Below are 21134 nucleotides of genomic sequence, written 5' to 3' on the forward strand. Positions count from 1 at the left end.
CAAATTCATTTTAACGCCACTAATTTCTTTAATACATTAACGCAATTGATCTTCCGGAGGTTGTAGCGGGCTCAGTTTTAAAGCTAGAGTGAAGATACTCACATGAAACTAGAAAACCTAAAGATGAATTCATTGGTACCAACCATGTCATACTATCTTGTCGGGAAGGAGGTTAAATAATGCTCCAAACTAATGCTACCTTTTGGCGAGAAAACACTGTCATGGTCATTTTCAAAGGGGTTCATTGACCTCTGACCTCCAGATATGTGAATGAAAATGGGTTCTATGGGTACCCACGAGTCTCCCCTTTACAGACATGCCCACTTTATGATAATCACATGCAGTTAGTCAGCACACTGACACACTGACAGCTGTTGTTGCCTGTTGGGCTGCAGTTTGCCATGTTGTGATTTGAGCATATTTTTACCTGTGAGGCTTTCTGGACAATATTGGTCATTGTTTTGTGTTGTTAATTGATTTCCAATAATGAAGATATACACACATTTCCATAAAGCAGCATATTTGCCCTCTCTCATGTTGATAAGAGTATTAAATGCTTTACAAATCTCCCTTTAAGGTTTGAACAGATACAAAATGTGTGATTAATTTGTGATTAATTGTGATTAATCATGGACAATCATGCGATTAATTACGATTAAATATTTTAATCGTTTGACAGCCCTAATAGAAAGATAGAGCAGTAAAAAAAAAAAAAAGAAGCATAACAGACAGCCAAAAAGTCCAGACAATAACGGACAAACACGCTGCATTATTTTCAGTGTCTTTCAGTCTTTAAACAACAAAAATACATTAATGGTTTCATAACTACGACAAACTCATTCTCTGCAGCGACGAAGTCCAAAACAATGTCAAGTATTCCTGCATAATTGCGTCATTAGATAAACAATGCTCCCCTAGAAATGGTGCGTTTAACGCTAACAACATGTAATGAGCTGCTGGGGAAAAATGAAAAATTCTTTCACACATTGCAATAAAAAAGGAACCACCTTGAATTTAGTCCAAGTTTATTTTCTTTCATGCCCTTTCAATTAAGCTGCTAACTGAGTGGGATGTTGCACACAATGTTTTAAAACCACTATAATGATTCATATTCCTAAATCCAACACAGAAATTCAATTAAACAAGCAACATTATCTTATATATTCCTCTCGTCTGTGAATGGATCTAGCAACACACAGAATGAGATTCTACCAAAAACCTCAGATTAAAGGATTCCCTTATCTTGTTTTCCAGTATTCTCCTCCAGAGGAGAACCACACAACACAGTGCCACTATTTCCTCCACTATTATCAATTGTTGTGCTTTTCCTCAATAAGCTGGACATTTCTCTCCAAGAGAGTTGGGGCAGTTCCAGAGTCTTATTAATTTGTTCTCATTTGGCCGTCTCACAGTTAGCGCGCTGTGGAGACAGGCTGCTAATGAAAGTAAAAGCAGGATGTGGAGATAATTACAGTTACAGGCAGATCAGCTGCTGTTCTGAATCCATTACCATGTCATTTGGCTGTGATGGTGACTTCTTGCAAATTTTCCTCATGACAAATAATGAAGTTATCAATATGGCAGCCATATGTTATCCGCAGTGAGGATACTGTTGGTGCTCTCACTTTGATTACATGAAATAGTCGGATGAAAATCCAGCCGAATATAATAGAACTCTCTATCCTAAAGATTTAAAACAGTTCACTGCGATAAGATTAAATGAATAAGTAGGACTCAGTATGCTACTTTGTTTAAAAGAATAATAATTTGCGAATTGTTGAACCCACTTTTTAAAATACAGGATTATTGTTGTACTAACTTTGATATACTGTATAATATAGCATCTCTATATTATGTAGCAATACATGCAAAGTCTTGAAAGATGGACTTCAACTTCATCCCTAAAGAAGAACCCAGCACTTTATCAGCTGCTTATTGCAAATATATCAGCATCTATATACGTACATATATATATATATATATATATATATATGTATATATATATATATATATATATATGTCAGCACATACGTCAGAAGATCGCACTACGAAAATGTAAAAAAATATATTTGAATTAATTCAGTAACAGTGTTTCCGTACAGTTTGTCCACTATAGAGCACAAGTTTATTTTTTAACTGTAGAATTTCCCGCTCTCTGCATGTCTTAAAGCCTTTGCACATTAAGTCCATATTTTTTATATGTATATATTATTATATTTTTTTATGACGTTTGCATTTGCGGTGGCTCTGAGTGGTCAAATAACTCTGACGGATGCGAAAAAACGCACGGAATCGACCTACTCCGAAACCTTTAATGACGGCTGAAAGTTTCGGAGACGGTGTGTAAACGTGATTGACACAACGTGAGGTTGTACTTATTTGTAAACGTGCGACAATTTCGGCCGAAAAATACGGACTTGGTGTTCAAAGGCCTTTCGTCACAATTCTTTAAAAAACTAATTTAATTCATGTTATGTTAAAAATAATAATAATATATCTGCCAATACATTTTAAACTCTCAAATATCTATGTCAATATCAGCCTAAAAAAAATACGGTATTAGTCAGGATGGACGCTAAAATAAACTATTTTTTTAATTTATGGTAAATTATATTTAAATGTAAATTCTAAAGTTTGTTATTACGTAACTTATTTTGTGACAACTACAATGTCTGGATGTAATAATTACACAGAGAAAAGTATCTTTGGGCTTTGTGTATACTCTAGAGATAAAACATGAACCCTGTGTTTTAACCTGCAGCGGTTCCAACATTGCAAGCCAAGACAGCGACTGAACTTTCAGTTACACAGCATTTATTTGATTCCATTTAACTACACTCTCCAATCTCAAACCAACCCTCAAGGCATCCCAGCCTATTGATCGCACATGAAAAAGTTTATCTGTAACTCTAACTGTGTGTATTGTCTTGCTGTACTTCTGTTCTTCTCTGCAGGCCAACGAGAAGAAAAGTTTGCAGCCTCGTTGGAAACGTCGGGGCAGTGAAGTTAGCTCAAGAACAGGACTGCGATGGTGTTTGGTGAGAAACATAATGTATTCAGTATTCAAACACCCACAGTAGGAGTTCAAGGAACTTAGCCTTCACCGTGGCTTTTTTTGAATACGGGTATAAGGGTATCCTTCACAAAAATGCTAAGTGGTTGCCAGGCAACACCAGATTTATCAGTGGGAGACGGTTTGCAAGGTAGGGCTCACTTACAACTTTGCACTTATCCGAAGAGGAGAACGAAGCACCCGTAAATGAAGAGTGAAAGAGATAAACTCAAAGCGTATTCGAGCAATACGTGAGCTGTAAATTGTACAAATATATCCAGCGAGAGGACACACGTGTGCAAATCAGTCGTGTTGACAGATTATCCTGTTCCTAGTGATAATTAAACCACATGCTGCTGCGGTGTTCACCGAGCCGTCTGGCACATTAATGAGCCATAAGAACATGCTAAATGCACCATAAAGGGTGACACGAGACATTTATGATCAAACACACCTCACGTCCTCATTTATTCTTACAACTGCTTTTAACTTTGGACCTTTCGTGCATGCTCTCCATCCTGGTATTAGATTTGTCAGAGGAACTAAGCATTACATATTTCTCCCAAACATCAAACGGCATCTCCTTTGGATTTAAAGTTTGGGATTTGATTGCCGGAACATCAAAAGACAAGCCAGCGGTGTCTTTTTTTTCCTCTCGATGTAAGTTACTCTTCCAGGCCTCGTCTTCAGGATTTTTTGAAAGTACGATTCCTGTCACAGCGCCAGCCCAGATAAAAACAAGCGCGATGACCTCGGCTGTCAGCTGAGCAGCCCTCCTCTCCCCCCTCGAGAAGGGAAAAATAGACACAGTGGAAGCTCACAGACAGCAGCGATGGACACTGGGATTACACACAGAGCACTATCAAAACACCGTTGATGTACTGCAGCTGTTTACTGAAGTGACACCCAATTGTTTTTTAAAGGTGTTTCTGCTATATTAGACGGTACAGTGAGGAGAAAAAGAAGTGGAAAGGGATGACATGTAACTGTTTGTGTGGGCTTGGAGTATCAATACAGCAATGTGTGTGACTGCCTAAAAAAAAAACTCAAGTGTCTCTGCTTCTACGGCATAAAATGCGCCTTCGGGCACCGTGTAATGTGAGACTTTTACCCCAGGCAGTAAATAAATCACACACACACACACACACACAGCCACACACATAGTCACACATATATACAAACGAGAATACACAACATCTTTCGCGGTCACATTCAGCCGTCTCATGACACCATTTCTACCATTTGAGAGGGAAGCTAAAAAACAAATCCAAGCCCTTTACCCCTAATTCCCCTGTCTATTCTGGCCTTTTAACTGCTCAACCATGACTAAGTGACCACCGTCGCAACACCGCTACAAGGGCTAATAATTCAAGCAGAAGCGACTGTCAAAGCAGTTTTATTATTCCCGGTGATATATTACCTTTGCTGTGGTTGTTTCTGTCGGATCTCTCGCTGTAATTAGCTACCTTACTCGCCTCTATTGTGCAAATGTGACTTGACTTTATTGTGTGTGTCAAGCGAAGGGAAAGAGAGAGGGAGCAGGGTTGGAGGGCAAGGCTTTTTCACAGAGACTAGTCCAGGAGGAGTAATGTTCTGCCAGCGCCGTCCCAATTCCCACTGGTGTAATCGAGGTAGCCAGATAAGTTAATGTCCCTCTAAACTGCCCATCTTTGAATAACATTCAAGACTTCATTTGCACCTCCAGTGTTTCAAAGCAGAACGCAATCCTTGTGTGACCCATCAGCTAAACCTGTGTAAACATAATGTGACATGAATCAATCAATCAGTACTGGCAGTAGGAGAGTAGCTTCTAGGGGTGAGGGAGAAAATCGATACAGCATAGTATTGCAATATTTTGCGTGGCAATATGGTATCGATAAACAGACGTCAAGTATTGATCTTTTGTTATTAGGGCTGTCGATCGATTAAAATATTTAATCGCGATTAATCGCAAATTAATCACACAATTTTTATCTTTTTAAAATGTACCTTAAAGGGAGATTTGTCAAGTATTTAATACTCTTATCAACGCTGAAGTGGACAAATATGCTGCTTTATTCAAATGTATGTATATATTTATTATTGGAAATCAATTAACAACACAAAACAATGACAATTATTATCCAGAAACCCTCACAGGTACTGCATTTAGCATAAAAATATGCTCAAATCATAACATGGCAAACTGCAGCCCAACAGGCAACAACAGCTGTCAGTGTGTCAGTGTGCTGACTTGACTATGACTTGCCCCAAACTGCATGTGATTATCATAAAGTGGGCATGTCTGTAAAGGGGAGACTCGTGGGTACCCATAGAACCCATTTTCATTCACATATCTTGAGGTCGGAGGTCAAGGGACCCCTTTGAAAATGGCTATGATAGTTTTTCCTCGCCAAAATGTAGCGCAGGTTTGGAGCGTTATTTATCCTCCTTCACGACAAGCTAGTATGACATGGTTGGTACCAATGGATTCCTTATCTTTCTTTGTTTCATATAATGCTAGTATCTTCACTCTAGCTTTAAAATTGACCCGCTCCAACCTCCGAAAGATCAACTGCGTTAATGTGTTAAAGAAATTAGTGGCGTTAAAATGAATATGCGTTATCACGTTAACTTTGACAGCCCTATTGTGTAAACTATTAACCTCTTAACAATGCAACGCTGCTGCTATTCTGTCTTTTAGAGGTTGAAGTGCGCTCCGTCTTAAAGTGAGAGCAAAGTTACTGGTATCATATGAAACTAGAAAACCTAGGGAATGTCAAGTTAGCTTGTCAGAAAGAATGTTAAATAAAGTTCCAAATTTACACTAAGGAAGGTGAGGAAAAACTGGCATGGCCATTTTCAAAGGTGTCCCTTGACCTCTGACCTCAAGATATTGTGAATGAAAACTCGGAGATGAACAGAGTGAAAACTCTATTTTAGATAAAACAGATGTTGACAAACTGCATAATTTGCAGTTGAAAAAAGGTAATAAATCGCAATATTCATCATATCGAAAATGTTAAAAATCGCTATATGATTGTATCGTGACTTAAGCATCATGATAATATCGTATCGAGGGGCCTCTGGTGATTCCCACACTTGGTACCTTCATGAAAATTTGAAAATATAGCAATGAGACGTGGAGCCCCTCAGCCTACCCATCTGCAGTGTTGTTCAACTATGGTGGCAGTTGGCAATGAAGGCTTTTTGCTTTGGTGTCTGAGGAAAATGAGAAATGGATGTGTGACAGGCACAGCTCCTTCTAACATGACAGTGTCAAAATTGTCAGACTTTACTGCTGTCACATTGAAAATGGCCAAATTTTACAAGTGGAGACTCAGAGGACTGAGTCATCAACCATGCCTTTTCAACATCACAGCTAATCTGCTCCATCTCTTGTTCTCTGTGCCGCACACGGCCTAATGAAGCAGAAACCACTTGAAGTGCTTTTTTAGCGACGAAAAAAATTCACCACCATAGCCAATCTAGCAGCCAAAGCTACAGTAGATGCAGCACAGGCAAGGCATCACTGACTCATCACACAGTGTTTCACCAGAACTAATGGACAGCTGGCAGCAAGAGTCCATGTCATGCACGCAGGCCCAGCCAGCCCGGCCTCCCCCCAAGGTCACAGCCAGTCTCTCGCAGAGCACTGGCACCGGAGTGGCAGATGGTGGCGAGATGATGGCCTATCATTACTCATCCAGCAGAGAAGATGGCTGTCCTTTGTCAGAAACAGGCTTGTGAGGATTCTGGTGTTTGCTGCTAGATGTTTTTCATAAAAATGTTTCCATGACCAAATATTTTTTCTTCTGGAGTGAAGTGTTTTCCCTGAGTTAATATGAGGGTGCACTTTTGGTGAAGGTGTCCAAAAGTCAAAGCCTTTGACAAGACCAGTAGGCAATCTCTGTGTCTGAGAAGTGAAGCCAATGCTGAAGTGCTTTAAACGTGCATTCTCTCTAACAGCCAGCAGGGGGCGACTCCTCTGGTTGCAAAAAGAAGTGTGATTGTATAGAAGTCTATGAGAAAATGAGCCTACTTCTCACCTGATTTATTACCTCAGTAAACATTGTAAACATGAGTTTATGGTCTCAATCGCTAGTTTCAAGTCTTCTTCAAAACAGCATGATGTTCATTTAGTAAATTATGGTCCCACTTAGAGTCAAATAGACCATAAAGCAGGGGATGCTTTAGGGCGTGGCGACCATGTGATTGAGAGGTCGCTACCACAGCGTTGTCCGGTCTGGGAGTTTAACCCTTTCACAGTGTATTTTCAGTTCAATAAATATAACCTTTTTGGTCGCCTCAAAATGTTTTATTCAGCATTCAGTTGTACTTAGCTCCAGCCTCTCGTGTCACTTCTGGTTGCAAAAAAACAAGATGGCAACAGCCAAAATGCCAAACTCGAGGCTTCAAAACAGCAGTCCAAAAAACCAATGGTGACATCACGGTGACTACGTCCATTTCTTATATACAGCCAATAGACAAGACAAGACAAGAGTTCTGGGCTACTGTAGAAACATGGCGACCGGCTCTGTCTAGAAGACCCGCTCCGTATGTAGATATAAACAGATCATTCTAATTCTAATTACATACTTAGTAATATCATATTCCATTTCTGCCAATAGATCCCCCGAAATGTTACACACTGTTCCTTTAAGAATGGAAAGATCTGTACTGTACATGTAAGGTGCCAAAAGTACACAGAAGCAGTGGTATTATTCAACTACCCATTAAAAAAACATAAACTTTCGTTTTAGCTTAAGCCAAACCAAATATTAGATGTTCAACCGTGAGACCAAAGTGTATTTTTCAAAAGTTATCGAAGCCTTTTCTCCCCAGGATGATCCTGGACGCTGACGCCTTTACTGGCTGGTCTAGCCAGACAGGTCGCGTCCTTGAAAATGTGATAGCTAATTTTAGAATACTATTATTTTATAATTAGACCTCATATTTCAAATCTAAACAGTTAATTTCCTGTCTGAGAAAACCCCCTAACATCTCAGTTGGGTGGCACAATAACACAGCTGTAGAACGAGAATTATATCAGTTGTGAGTCTGATAACATCCGCCATCACCGCTGGTTGATGTGAAACGCCTGCTGGGATACTTGTCTACCCCTCAGAGTACAAGGCCCTTTTCGGTTGTCATCCATCTCAGATTTAGAGACTCCATTTTCATGCTAATAACCGAGGATATCGCACCATCTTCATGCACTTTAAAGGCAACAAAAAGTTTCAGTGTTGGAGACTTTAATGCTGTAACAACTGGCGGATTGAATAATTGTCTCTGTTTGGGCAGACTAGAGATGCACTTAAATGCATCACTTTTACAGAGGCAGAGGCTTAGTCACCACCTCCCTTCATAGCGCACACGTACAGACAATAGTGACCTGCTTCTCAGCAGGATATTGGAGTTTCCTTTCTAGCTGCGGGACGTCTGCGAGTGAAGGGCTGAGAGGAATACAGAGGAGGAGGTGTGTGGAGGGTTAGCGAGTTTGTTGCTAATGGACATTTTGTATCCTCAAAGCACTAATGTTATGAACAAAGATGAGGCTTAACAAGTTGGGGCAACAACACCCCAGGGTGTGTTCAAGAAAATGATATAATAACTAATAACAGTGGACTATGAATGTGTATGGGGTTATGAAATGTTTGAAGCTTTTACATGCAATGTGTTTAAAGAACTGGTCCAGTATTTTTCATATTTGTCAAAGTTGTATTGCTATTTTTTTTAAGTGGGGTTGTATGTATACTCCCACGTTCTGCAAGGTAAAATTAAATGTTTTGTGAATAGAGTCTGGTCTGGTCTTGAAAACTGCAATATAATGGCGTCAGCTAATGTCGGAATGGGCTGTCTGATGGCGTGGACAGGAGCAGCAGAAAAACGTATTTAAGCCACCTAAAAAAATCTATATCAGTTTAAGTGTAGGCTATATTTAGAATATTTTCACCGCTTTACCTCGCCATCAGACAGCCCTTGTATCGCAGTCTTCAAGACCAGGCCAAACTCCATTCACAAAAACGGTTATTTTACCTCGAGGAACACGGGAGTTGCTGGTCTACCGCTGCATCGATCTGTTAGTTTGTTTGTGTTATTGTGTGACTTTCGGATCCGAACTAATGTGGCGTCAACACAGCAGTACATTGCTTAGCTTCCTTGCCTGTACTCCTGTCTGCTTCTCCTGTATGTAACATTAATACACTATATAGATGCATATATACTGTACATGTAGCAGCGTCATCATGAAGAAACCTACTAAGTCAGGCGGGAAAACGTTTTTAGAAGGAAAATAACATTTTAACGCTAAAATTTTAATGTTTGGATTTGAATACATAAGGAACACCACTGTGAAGCTACAGAATGACATAAAAACTTTAAAAAAACAATGAACCCGCCCTTTACGCTTACAAAGAATAAACATTTTTAAAAGTTAAGATTATTTCTTTTTCATTTAATGTCTATGGACAAAACCGAGTCTGAAAGTGAACAGCCCCGAGCCTGAAACCCTTTTGCTCTGATTGACTCAAAACGGTCCTGGGGGTCTCGGTGACAGACACGGTAAGACCTGGCTGAGTGTTTTCTCTACTGTCTCCCTGTATCTAGGCAACAGCAAACCGCCACGATTATTACATCATCTGGCAGAGTGGGCCTCCCATGTATTAATCTCAAAGCAACACTTAGCTGAGCTTAGTGAGCGGTGAGCGAGAGCAAAGGGTGCTTCACATGTAGAGAGGGGAGGATGGAGAACAGGGCAGAGGGTTGTGGCACGGGGACGGTTGAAGTGTGTCGGTATATATGTGTGTGTTGGGACCATCTGAGGCATTTCACACTGTAGCACGAGGGAGATTGTATATTCTACTTCACATGCTTCTGCAGACGGACACAGTACTGCGCTGATGGTTTATGGCCTCTATCGGGGGACCTGTAGTAACTGCAACAATATTGGCCAAACTGGGCAGAGTGGGTTTTTCCTTCAGCATGAGCCAGGGAGTGAGTTTTTAAGACCAGAGATCTCAGTACGGAGAGTGTTATCGTTGAGTCAGTGGTGCAGATCAACTTCCTGTTAACGCTCTACACATATATAACAGCTATTTTTGTGCTATATGGCAGTCAAACTCTTACTCACAGCCTATTTAAAAGACCAGAGATATTAGAGTATATTTTCCAACCAACAGTAACTAGTATTGCCTGTGTAGCCCAATTCTGATACAGCTCATTTCTTTATTGTTGCCCAAAAGCAACTAACCGTTGCACAGGGTGATAAGTTCCTTCATAACCCTGAACTCAGTGTCCGAAATGAACTTTTTGACTCACCGTCAAGGGGACTGGTGGATAAAAATATCCACCGGCCAAGCATATATTTCACCGGGCAAAATAATAATTTTTGTGTCACATATTTATTTGTTTTTAGTAGATTTCATTGAGATAATAAGGTATTATGTTGAATACAAACTGTGCACTGCACACTGTTAAACACGTTAGAGACTCTTCAGTGTAACCAAGCATAGTTTTTTATTACATGACTATTTTGGTCCAAACGTTTACCCGCCAGTGTGGCGGATAGCCTTCCGAGATTTACACGCCAATCAGAAAATACCCACATTTGGCGGGTGTTAATTTTGGACCCTGCCTGAACTTAGATTATTGACTCAATCCCACTAAAGCGTGATCTATGCTTGCTGCATCCGCGAGGGTCTTGAGTGTCCGCACGACCAAAGCGGCATCACAACATCAGACACGGCCCTTCACAGAGTTTTTTTTCCTATCCGCACACATCCGAATTTTTCTAACTACACGGACACGGATAGACTGAGAAAATGGAGAATTCTGAGGAGCTTTGAGAACGTAAAAGATGCAAAGTGTCCTCATCACGATTCCACGTCAGCTCATGTCCGTGTGGCCGTCCTTGCAGAAAGCATAACCGAAGATTTACGCAATTCTGCTGCCTTAAATACTCACTATAACACCAAATGTGTATTAATCTGCAGCTGAAAATAGTCCCTGAAAAAAGCCCAAAACTACAGTACACAGTTGTTGAAAGGAATTACTTAGCTTTTATTATGAAATATATATTTGTGATATGTTTTAAAGATGAATGTCTTCAGTAGGAACGAATGGGGCTGCGGCTGAGTGCCACTAGCAGGTCAGAAAGTACTTAAAGATGCAAGAACTTATAGGTCGTTTTGGTCTTTTCATAATAGGTAATAGATAATAAGAGAAATGAGCAGTAGAATAACACCAGACATGTTTTAAATCTACATTTTCAAATTATCCACCTTGTCAGATGTGGATGATTTTATGGTGATTTTACATCCCCTGACAATTTAAGGTAATAATAAAACAGGAATCAGGAGGAAGCATTTTATAATATTGTTATTTCTATGTGGTATTAAAGGCACAATCTACCGTATTTTACCATCTGAGTTTGGGTATATTCATATTTGAGTCTGACCTAGAAACGAGGTTATGCAAACATTCATAAACAACATTAATGTAAAACAAAAATGTATAAAGCATCCAATTATATGAAAAACATCCTCACAAAAGCAACATAATGTGTTTAGGGGACTGGTTCTGTCGCAAAACTGTCTGCAAACAAACAGGATGCCATACTCTCTCCTCCTACTTGCAGCCGCTAACCACACTGTATGAATAATACATTTAATGCATCAAACAGGCTAATAACTAATACAGTTTGTCATGGCACCAAATGACTATTAGCTCTGTTTACTCACTTCTTAATCATTTTCCAGAAACAAGTGTCTTATCGTGTGCACAAGATGTCTTTTTTCAGCCACCCTTGGCCTCTTGATTTAACCAGATGTCTCCATTCTGTAGCCCATCAGGGCTCATCAGTGTGGCTCTGTGTGCACACTATGTTTAAGCTAATATGGAACTCTACTGGCAATAATACTGATAATTATTAGGCGTAATAACGTGCTTCCGAGCTGACACTATTGCCGTATTAGATGGAAAATGAAGAAAAAAGTTGTATATAGTCTATAATACATAAAATCATTTTATGTTTGTAGGTCATGTGATTTTATCGTACAGTTCACAGCGTCCAGTTTTATATTTTACTGAACTCTGTCCACCTCAACTTTTAAAAAGGCAATAAGGAAGATTTGTGCTGTCCTATATTGCACAAAATTACTTTTATATATCTGTGGATGATAAGATTATTGATAAATACCAATGATGGTGGTTACTTGGCCAGGTGCTAAGATTTGTAGCTTTCAAGACTCAATTTCTGGCTCTGTGTTGGAAGAAATCCTCCTTACTTTGGTAATATACATTTTCACATTTCATTACTGGAATGCCACCGTAAGGCCAAAGGCCTTTTGTTTATATGAATGTCCCTCCTTGGAAATCAATCCTACAGTAGAAAAAATATTTTTATAACACTAATTAATTGCTGTCTGGATTATGTTAGCTGTCAGCATTTTTCCAGGTGTGGGAAGCGCTACCTTTATGTAGTGTATACAAGTCATGAGGAGGTGGTCGGGATGGGTGCTGAGCACACAAAGCTGAGGACATAACCATAAAAAAAAAACTTTAATCATGCTTTAGGCTGAGTGTCCATATACTGTAGCATCTTTCTCTGGCAGAAAAGCGCTGGCAGAGACTAGAAGCTAGAAGCGCTCGGAGCGGGTGCACAAAAAAGTCGGAGCAAGATGCTTGGTACAGCACTTTTTCCTCTAAGTGGGCGCAGACGCTCTCTCCTCATTGGGAACAATTGAGAAAAGATGCTGATGCTCAGAAAATAAAAACGCTATATGGACACTCAGGGCCCTATTTAAATGATCTATAGCGCATGGTGTAAAGTGCATTTGGTGCGTGTCCTTTTGCTAGTTAAACGGCGCATAATCTGGGCGCAAACTAAGGGGCAAAGGGGTTGTATTTAATCTCTTAATTAATCGTAGGTGTGTTTTGAGTGTAACATTAATTAAAACCAATTAGTGTCATCTCCCATTCCCTTTAAAAGGCAGGTGTGCCCGCACCTGGCGCATTGCTATATGGCAGATTTGGCAAATTGGAGAAGCAAGCGGTTTTCTATAGGGAAATGTTGTTTTTGAAAGGCTAAACATCAACTAATATAGATAGAAGCTGAATATTTTGTTGGATAAAAACATTTTGTGAATTTGGGAAATGATTACATCCATTTTTTTAAATCAATTTTGACTTTTGGACTTCACAACGCTCTGGAGTTATTGGAAATGTTTGGATCACGTAAGTCGGAAACAATCCTACGCATCCACCACTAGAATCTAATTGTACAAGTCGTATGATACTAACAATAGTGTAGCCTGATCTTTATCTGCAAATTCGCAGAAATACCGGGTTTGTTTCCACACGCTGGACCTCAAAAGCGGCTTGAAAATCTCTCGCTCGTCTGGCTCTTCCCCACCACCCGCTATGCTTTGTTTTGTTGTCGTCTTTCCGAGATTGGCGCTGCTGGCGCATGTCGATGACGTCTTACACAGGGAGAGTGAACCGGAGTAACGTTTAACATTTCTTTACGCTAAAAAATACATCCATGTAACGTTTGTCGTGCTTAAATACAAGGTGCAAATTCTCAGTTGCAGCTTTGCGCCGGGTGTAAGATAGGGCCCTCAGCTTTATGTCGAATTTATACTTCTGCAGAAAAGCTTGCCTAGAGCTTCCTGTTTGCAAAGCTAGCAAAGACATGCCGCGAACCCCCTGAAAAAGGTGACTATGCGCCAGGCACCGCAGACGCCACCGAAGTGTGATTGCACATCAGAGCCATGAAGTTGTGTCGGGCCATACTTATGTGGAACTATTGAATCACGCCTATCAAATAAATCAAAGACCACCAGACCGCCCGGAGAGAACGCATCGGCGCACAGCTGCAGAAGTCAGGCATTAGTTGTTAGGCTGCAGACTGCAGCCACTTGACTGACAGACTGTTACCTGTTTTGTTTTCAGCTTGGTATGACTGCTGGCTACATCTCAGTATTTCAAACACTGTATGAGTAAGTGTACCTACAGATTCCCAGGTGAAGAGAAGGTTTTTTTTCATTCAGGACGTTGGGCTTTGGAATTCCCCGCTTGTGGGGTTTCCCCTTTTTTTCTCTCACTGATTGTTTGATTGCAGTATTGATATTATTAATCGATGACTTGAGTTTAGTCTGTAAACTCATCATATCCTTTATAGGCCAAAACACTACTCTTCCAGATATAAACAGTCAGATTATGAATATAATTTCCCCATTTTATTTAGTTTAAAGTTTTTAGAGGGTTGACCTCTTTTTTGTTTTCTTTGTTCTTTGATTGCGCCCATTTTGATGTCCTGCTGTGGTGTTTCCATCAACTGTGTTTTGCTGCACACAAGCAGCAGTTTGGCTCTCGCTCTCCAGTGTGATTTGTCAAAGCAGTCTGACATTCAACAGAAGCTGTTTCTTTTTAAGACACCAAGAGCACACTGCAGTGACAGAATATTTTAATAAAGATGCTGCTGAGGGAGATTACACAAGCACAAACTGAGTATTTCACACAGCAATATTTCTTATTATGTCCATCTGCAGTCACAATAGCGAGCCTTTGTCCTGGTTTCAGAGTGCCTTGGGTGGTAGCCTTGCTGTTGTGGAGGGTTTTGTGCCGGGATAACGGCCTGAATGGATAGCAGGTCCAGAGGCAGAGACGATAGAACTAAAATCAAATCCCTCCAGGGCATTAAGTGATTCATCTAAATGATGTTTTTGTAAGAACAAGATACAAACTATTTGGTAATGTGATTTTCAGTAAAAGCACGCAAGGTAATTCCAGAGGGCTGGTTGTTTTTTCTCATGCAAACAAAGTTCAATAGCAGCTCATATGACAGATCCAGATAATATTTTATTAGGATCACCTATAATACTGCATTTTCATTTCCCCATTACTCATAAATACAACCATAGAAACTGAGCTTGAAATGTAGACCACAAACACCGATAGACAGTAAGAGTATCTGACATTGATACTCTTTCTGTCTCTACACACACTCTACCTTGTATTTCTAGGAGAGCAATTCAGTACTAGGAAGCACTCAGAGAGCACCTACCTTCACCATGGCTGAGCAAACCTCCAGATGTCATGCTGAGTGGTTGATTATGATCTCTAGACAGTACCCAAATTCTGTCTACTAATGTTGGAAAAGGAGGTATTGTATAAGATTTAAGTCAGTCAGACTCACAACCACTGAGGTATGGCCATTTAAATGTGTCATGTTACTGTAGCGCCACCTATGGACAAAATGCTTTTTTGCAGAATCACCTGGAGTCTATACATGCATGTTTTTTTCTAAATTTGGTTACAGTTGCAGTACAATAAATGTTTATGGAAGCATCTCAAAAAGGCCGTTCCACTTAAGACAAAGTATTTTTTTCTTTTTAGGCTCATCATATCATGTTATGTGCCAAATTTTTTATAAAAAATCAGATGTAATTTACTGGAGAAGTGATGAAAAATATTTATTTCAAACACTTGATGGCAGAAAATCTAAATTTTGCATCTGTGCCTCTCGGTTCAGGGATAATGTGTTTAAACTTCTTAAACAAGTGCTTCTTAAAGAACAGCGTGTAACATTTCGGGGGATCTATTAGCGGAAATGGAGTATAATATTCATAACTATGTTTTCATTAGTGTATAATCACCTGAAACTAAGAATCGTTGTGTTTTCGTTATCTTAGAATGAGCCCTTCATATCTACATATGGAGCGGGTCCTCTTCACGGAATCCGCCATGTTGCTCAAACCAAACACTGTCTCTAGCGAGAGCCAATCAAGTTTTTACATTACCTGAAGGCCACCGTAGTTCTCTCCTCTGAGTGAGGCGAACGGCGCTACCACGGTTTTGCACTTGGCGGCCGCAGTCTTGGAAAGGAAGGAGTGAGCGGAGGGGTTTTCAGTTGGTTGCAATCTGCAACCACACCACTAGATGCTGCCAAATCCAACACACTGTACCATTAAATGGTAGGGATGTACGGATCCTACTTTTATTGTCCCAATATAAATTCTGACACCTCAAATCATTCAGGCTGCCGATACCGAGTTCCAGTCCGATACCAGTGCTCTCTCTCCCAAATTAAAAAGTCTGTATACCTAATTCGAATCATCTTTTATGTACTGTAAGGTAACATAAGGCCAGGGATTGCTGTGGCGCTAAAAAAACAACTGTAATATCAATCCAGCGTATCAGATCAGGGTTCACAGAAGGCTGCATAGTGGTTTTGTCCATGATATAACTTTCAATCAAACTGAGTAGTGTTTAGAGATATCCTTCTGACTAAGAGACAGACAAAGGCATAGCTGGTGTAAGAGGGTAATAAACCGGATGCTTTCAAACTGGCTGGCTGTGTGTGACACTTCCTGACTCAACATGTTACACTTGAGAATTCTGAATGGGATCGTGGGATATTGGTATTCTCCACCAAAACACGTATAGTGTGCTGATTCAAGTGAGCAGAGAGCTTTGATTTTTTGGTCTTAATGGGCTGACAGAATAATGGCTCGGAGAGAGGAGGTGCGTGCTTTTAGACGCCTCTCCCTCCTCTCAGCACACAGCGTGACACTCAGCACACACATGCCTGCTCTCTAAAGTGGTCAATCTAAAAACCCTGTAGACAGACAAATACTCTCTATGACTTAATCTATACTGTTTCCTCAGGATTATGTGAGGTTTTCTTTGTAACATTTGACGAGGAAAGTGGTGGAGTTGCTCTCTAGGGCTGGGACGATACACCTGTCTCCCGATCACAATACTTGGATTTGATATATATTGTGATTTTTAAGTATTGTGATTCAATAATACGATTTATTGCAATTTTTGTTAACTTTTTTAACACTAGACCATTGGAAAAAATTAATTATACACTTCTAGGGACTTTTACTTTGGAAGATCTTGAAATTAATACAGTAAAAATGTTTTATTTTCAGCATGTATGTAGTCAGAGATGTCCTGAAGTTAAATATATCAGGCATTATTTATTAAATATTTTTCGAGCAACCCAAAAATCAAAGAATAAAGACATTTCCCTCACAAATTAGTGGTATTTTCTTTTAATTTATAAGGGACGTGTCATTTTCTATATTCTGGTGACTATAATCCAATCAATCTTATTCCATATATGTATGTTGTATATACAGTTCCCTTTGTTAACACGTGTATACTTCTGCTAACTTCGCCAAGTCCGTCTCTAGCTCTCCTGTCAGCTCCGTTCTCTTTATACATCCATGGTCAGCTCCATCGGGGCCATTGAATGTATTTAACAGAAATGTCAGTATATGGGTGCTTTACAGTTGTACACGTCGGCCCATTTGACCACGGAGATGAGAGCGACGGCTGGCTTGACCGCTCGTTACCACAATACGATAAGGTTTCCTGTCCATGACAGAGTTAGCATGCAGCTTTAGCCGTGATGTCTAGCTCTGCTTTTCCTGGCAATGTGTTTCCATACTTTACTGTATGTGTAGTGTTTACCACGTTGGATATAAAACTTGAAGGTGCAGGTCGTATCCACAAGGACCCCCCGCCGTTTTCTACGTTCTCGTTTCGACTATTTGTGGTTTGTTTTGGTTTTCGACGGATACGAAACGGATATGAGGTCACGTTACTCTGACTACAACAATAAAAGTGGTAACTTCCTTCTACCTCCACATAAACTCAAATGAAGCAAATATATCGATTTTGGAATTAAAAATATAGTATTTTTTTTCCCACCCCTATTGCTCTCTGGTGGTAGCTTTCTTACTTTAGAGAAAAACACAATAGTCTATCTGCAGTATTAAAGCAGCAAAGCCACTTTTATTTGAGTTCACTGATTCTGGTCAGGTACACACTAAACTCTTTTGCCTCTGTAACTTGTATTTGAAAACCTAGTCAGTGACGATATGAATGAGGGTTGTTCTATATGATCCCAGCCACTGAAAGAAATATGCCAACACTTTTCACCCCATGCAGACTCCTCTGAGGAGATCAAGACAAGCTCCAGAATTTTCCTTAATTAGTTTTGAATTAAACTGTCACCACCAGCGGGGCGTCAGACTGTGTTGTCACTGTTCTCACCTCCGTGTGGCGTGACACATCAGAGTGGAGGGCCACAATCTTTAAGCCTCTTGTGTTTCTGTGGGGGACGAACAGATCTATCTAATCCCACGCAATTAAAACGATTAGCGAACGCTGAGGCCGCTAAAAGGCCTCAAAGTAAAACAGTTGGATTTCATTCATGTGCCAGCACACATGTGGGAAAGCTCTGTACTCTTATTTTGGATATTTTAAAAAATATAGTGAAATTTGCTGTCAAGTCCAGATAAATATTACCAAGAAAAATCAGTCTCAGTACTGTTTTTATTCAAATGGTTTTCTCTTAAACAGATTAACATCTTAATAACCACGATTTGAAGATTAACCAAACTCATAAATGGACTCAAAAGTGAACTCAAGACCATCCGTGAGAGTCTTGATGGATCCTTATTGAGTGGAATATCCACCATTATTGATATTCCACTTCAGGTTGTGCTTATGAGCCAAGGGTTTGCTGTTCAGACCAGGCTGAGGGTGTTGTACTGTATGCCAGCAGCCTGCTGGAGTCAAGTAAAAATATCTTACATAGGCTGTTTCCAAGTGGGCAGAGCCTCCTGATTAGAGGCTAGTTAGGGATTTGCCAAAGTGATTTGAGAGTTGAAAGAATGGCTGAAGAGCGGAAAGTCAGTTTTTGTTTGAAATCGAATATAAAAGAAGTTGAAAATGCTGTTTATGTGAGGCTGTTCTGTTCTGACGGTGAATGCAGGACAGCAACCTAGAATCAAGCTCCATTTTTATCACTGAAGTGATGAAGTTTACACAACAAAATACAGTCATTTGGAGGAAAGTGAATGTCAAAGCAGTTATTTCTTCGTTGCAAACACCTGCATTGCGCAGCTGTTTTGACTGAACATCTGCAGAGTGTTATTCTGAAGACGACTTTCTGTCTGTCACTGTGCATGTGTGCGTTTACGTATATGATACAAAACCCAGCCAATTAGACTGTTGTCAGGCTATTAAATAGGCAATTAAGAAGGTATAAAAGATGACGACAGCGACCTCTAGCGACCGTAGTAATTATGACAGGAGCAGAAGCAGAAGTCAGGTGCTGTAGTATAGACAGTGTGAAACTCTAAAGGGTGGAGGTCGGGGACAATGGATGGATCTTTGTGTTCGTAGTTATTTTAACCCAAAACAATGTTTTCCCCTAAACTTAACTAAGTGTTTTGTTTTTTTGCCCAAACCTAAAGAAGTTGTAGTTTTATTTCCTAAACCTAAAGAAGTTGTAGTTTTATTGCCTAAACCTAAAGAAGCCTTTTCGTTTGTGTTCAAAACGTTCATTCAGTTTTATAACATGTTACTGTTGCTTTTAAGTTTCACTTTCATTTTTACAACGTAGTAGGCGTAGTAGGCCCCTAATGACCCACATCTATGGTGTTTATTGGGACTGATAACGCCTATTTAATGGCCTGATAACAGTCGAATCGGGTGCAGTAGCAGAGAGCGTCTTAGCTTCCAGCTGATTAAACCAGCTAAGCGGTGCACACTGCCGGTGTTTTATCCTGTCCGTGGTGCTCTGGCTCCCCCCCACCACCACCACCTTGCCTGACTGGACGCTGGTTTAGCACATTAGTATTAGCACTCTGAATTCCCTGTGTGGACATGTACCACCTGGCAGGCATCGCCGCCCTGCGTGAGTCAGAACACTCTGGCCATTAACGCACGGCAGGTACCATGGCACTGGCGAAGGATCAAGCCCATGTGGTAATGTCAACCTCACACACAGACATGAAACACACTCACAGCTTCTCTCCTGCCCCGACTCGTACTGATCCTATAAGCGCTCCCCAGAGTGTGATAGACTGAGATGACTGCTACCACCCAGCTTCTCTACAGGCTAACCCTGCACACAGCACATTCTATTATCAGCTATGGAGATGTTCAGTATGGACGCTGCCAGAGAGAACACACACACATTCAAATCAATTTCACGCATGATGGGGTAACGATTAAAACTACATAGGTCGATAAAGCTGATTCTGATCTTTTTCTTTTTCTCTGGTATGAATTTCAAATGTAAAATCAAAGACCAACTCAAGAACATATTTGCTTTATGTATCCATATTCTGTTTTTATCTAATATCTGGTTTTCTATTTGGTTGGGGATGTTTGTGTAGTGTAGGCAGGCCCGTAGCCAGGTTTCTAGAAATATCATATCTCTAAATTCACCCAGATGCCCAGCCACCTAAAACTATTTTTAACTGGCCACCAACAACATTTTCTGAGTATTTATAGCTTCTACGAGGAATTTGAATTTTGTGTTAATTTTGTGCTAATTTTGGCGGTCCCTGAGGACAAAAGCGGTAGTGATTCCGAGCACCAGATTCCCCTCAGAAAACCTCACTGCAGCAGGGTCCGACAGTCTGCCCTGCTTATGCTACGTTCATACTATGAGCGATAAAGGCAACAAAACGGCCAGTGTGGCCAGCTACGTAGTCGGCGAGTCGCCGTTGAAGTGTTGCTCAAGCACTCGTTGATGTAGTTATGTCATTGAATAACACTGGGAACTGGCTTACAGCTTTTTTTTTTGGAACGGAACATGGTGAAACAAAAACATATGATTGGTTGACCCTTCACCGCGTCATTGGAGCGCTGAAAAAAGTTGAGACCAGGTCAACTGTCTTTGTAGCGCGTCACGTAGCGACAAGTGTCGTCAGTTCGTAGCTTCATGTCACCGGCTTCCATTGCTTCCATTGAAAATGACTTGTTGCGGTGTCGCTCGTAGCGTGAACACAGCACAAGTCCTGGTTCTGGTTCTCCCGTGCATCCCTTCCCCCAAACAATATGGCCTGGGCCTTCAGCAGCGTGGTGTCGGTGCTGGCTCTCAGCTCTGCTTCTGGCACGTTGAAGGCGGAAGCTAAGCCGAATCTGAGTCTGTCCGCTGTGGGCTGGTTGCTGTCGGACGCCCAATGGACTCGGGTGAACCTGCAGGATTTTGTCTAATTTCATGCAGAATCCAACCCGGTGGCACTGATGACCAGCGTTAAGAATAACTATATAGAATAGCCTTCTCGCT

The 21134-nt window shown here is 40.6% G+C and overlaps 1 protein-coding gene and 1 long non-coding RNA gene across 6 annotated transcripts in view; one reads left to right on the forward strand and one right to left on the reverse strand.

The window, feature by feature from the left end:
* LOC141756215 (uncharacterized) overlaps positions 1 to 21134 on the forward strand; it is a 121373-nt gene that overhangs the window by 84956 nt on the left and 15283 nt on the right. For both annotated transcript variants that reach the window (XR_012591419.1, XR_012591418.1), the window contains exon 4: positions 2955 to 3038. This is a non-coding gene — a long non-coding RNA (uncharacterized LOC141756215). The remainder of the gene's footprint in view (positions 1 to 2954; positions 3039 to 21134) is intronic.
* Positions 1 to 21134, reverse strand: part of dlgap2b (discs, large (Drosophila) homolog-associated protein 2b) — a 111433-nt gene that overhangs the window by 72717 nt on the left and 17582 nt on the right. The window lies entirely within an intron of this gene.

The sequence above is a fragment of the Sebastes fasciatus genome, chromosome 18 (genome assembly GCF_043250625.1).
Source record: "Sebastes fasciatus isolate fSebFas1 chromosome 18, fSebFas1.pri, whole genome shotgun sequence".
In the NCBI taxonomy this organism is placed as follows: domain Eukaryota; kingdom Metazoa; phylum Chordata; class Actinopteri; order Perciformes; family Sebastidae; genus Sebastes; species Sebastes fasciatus.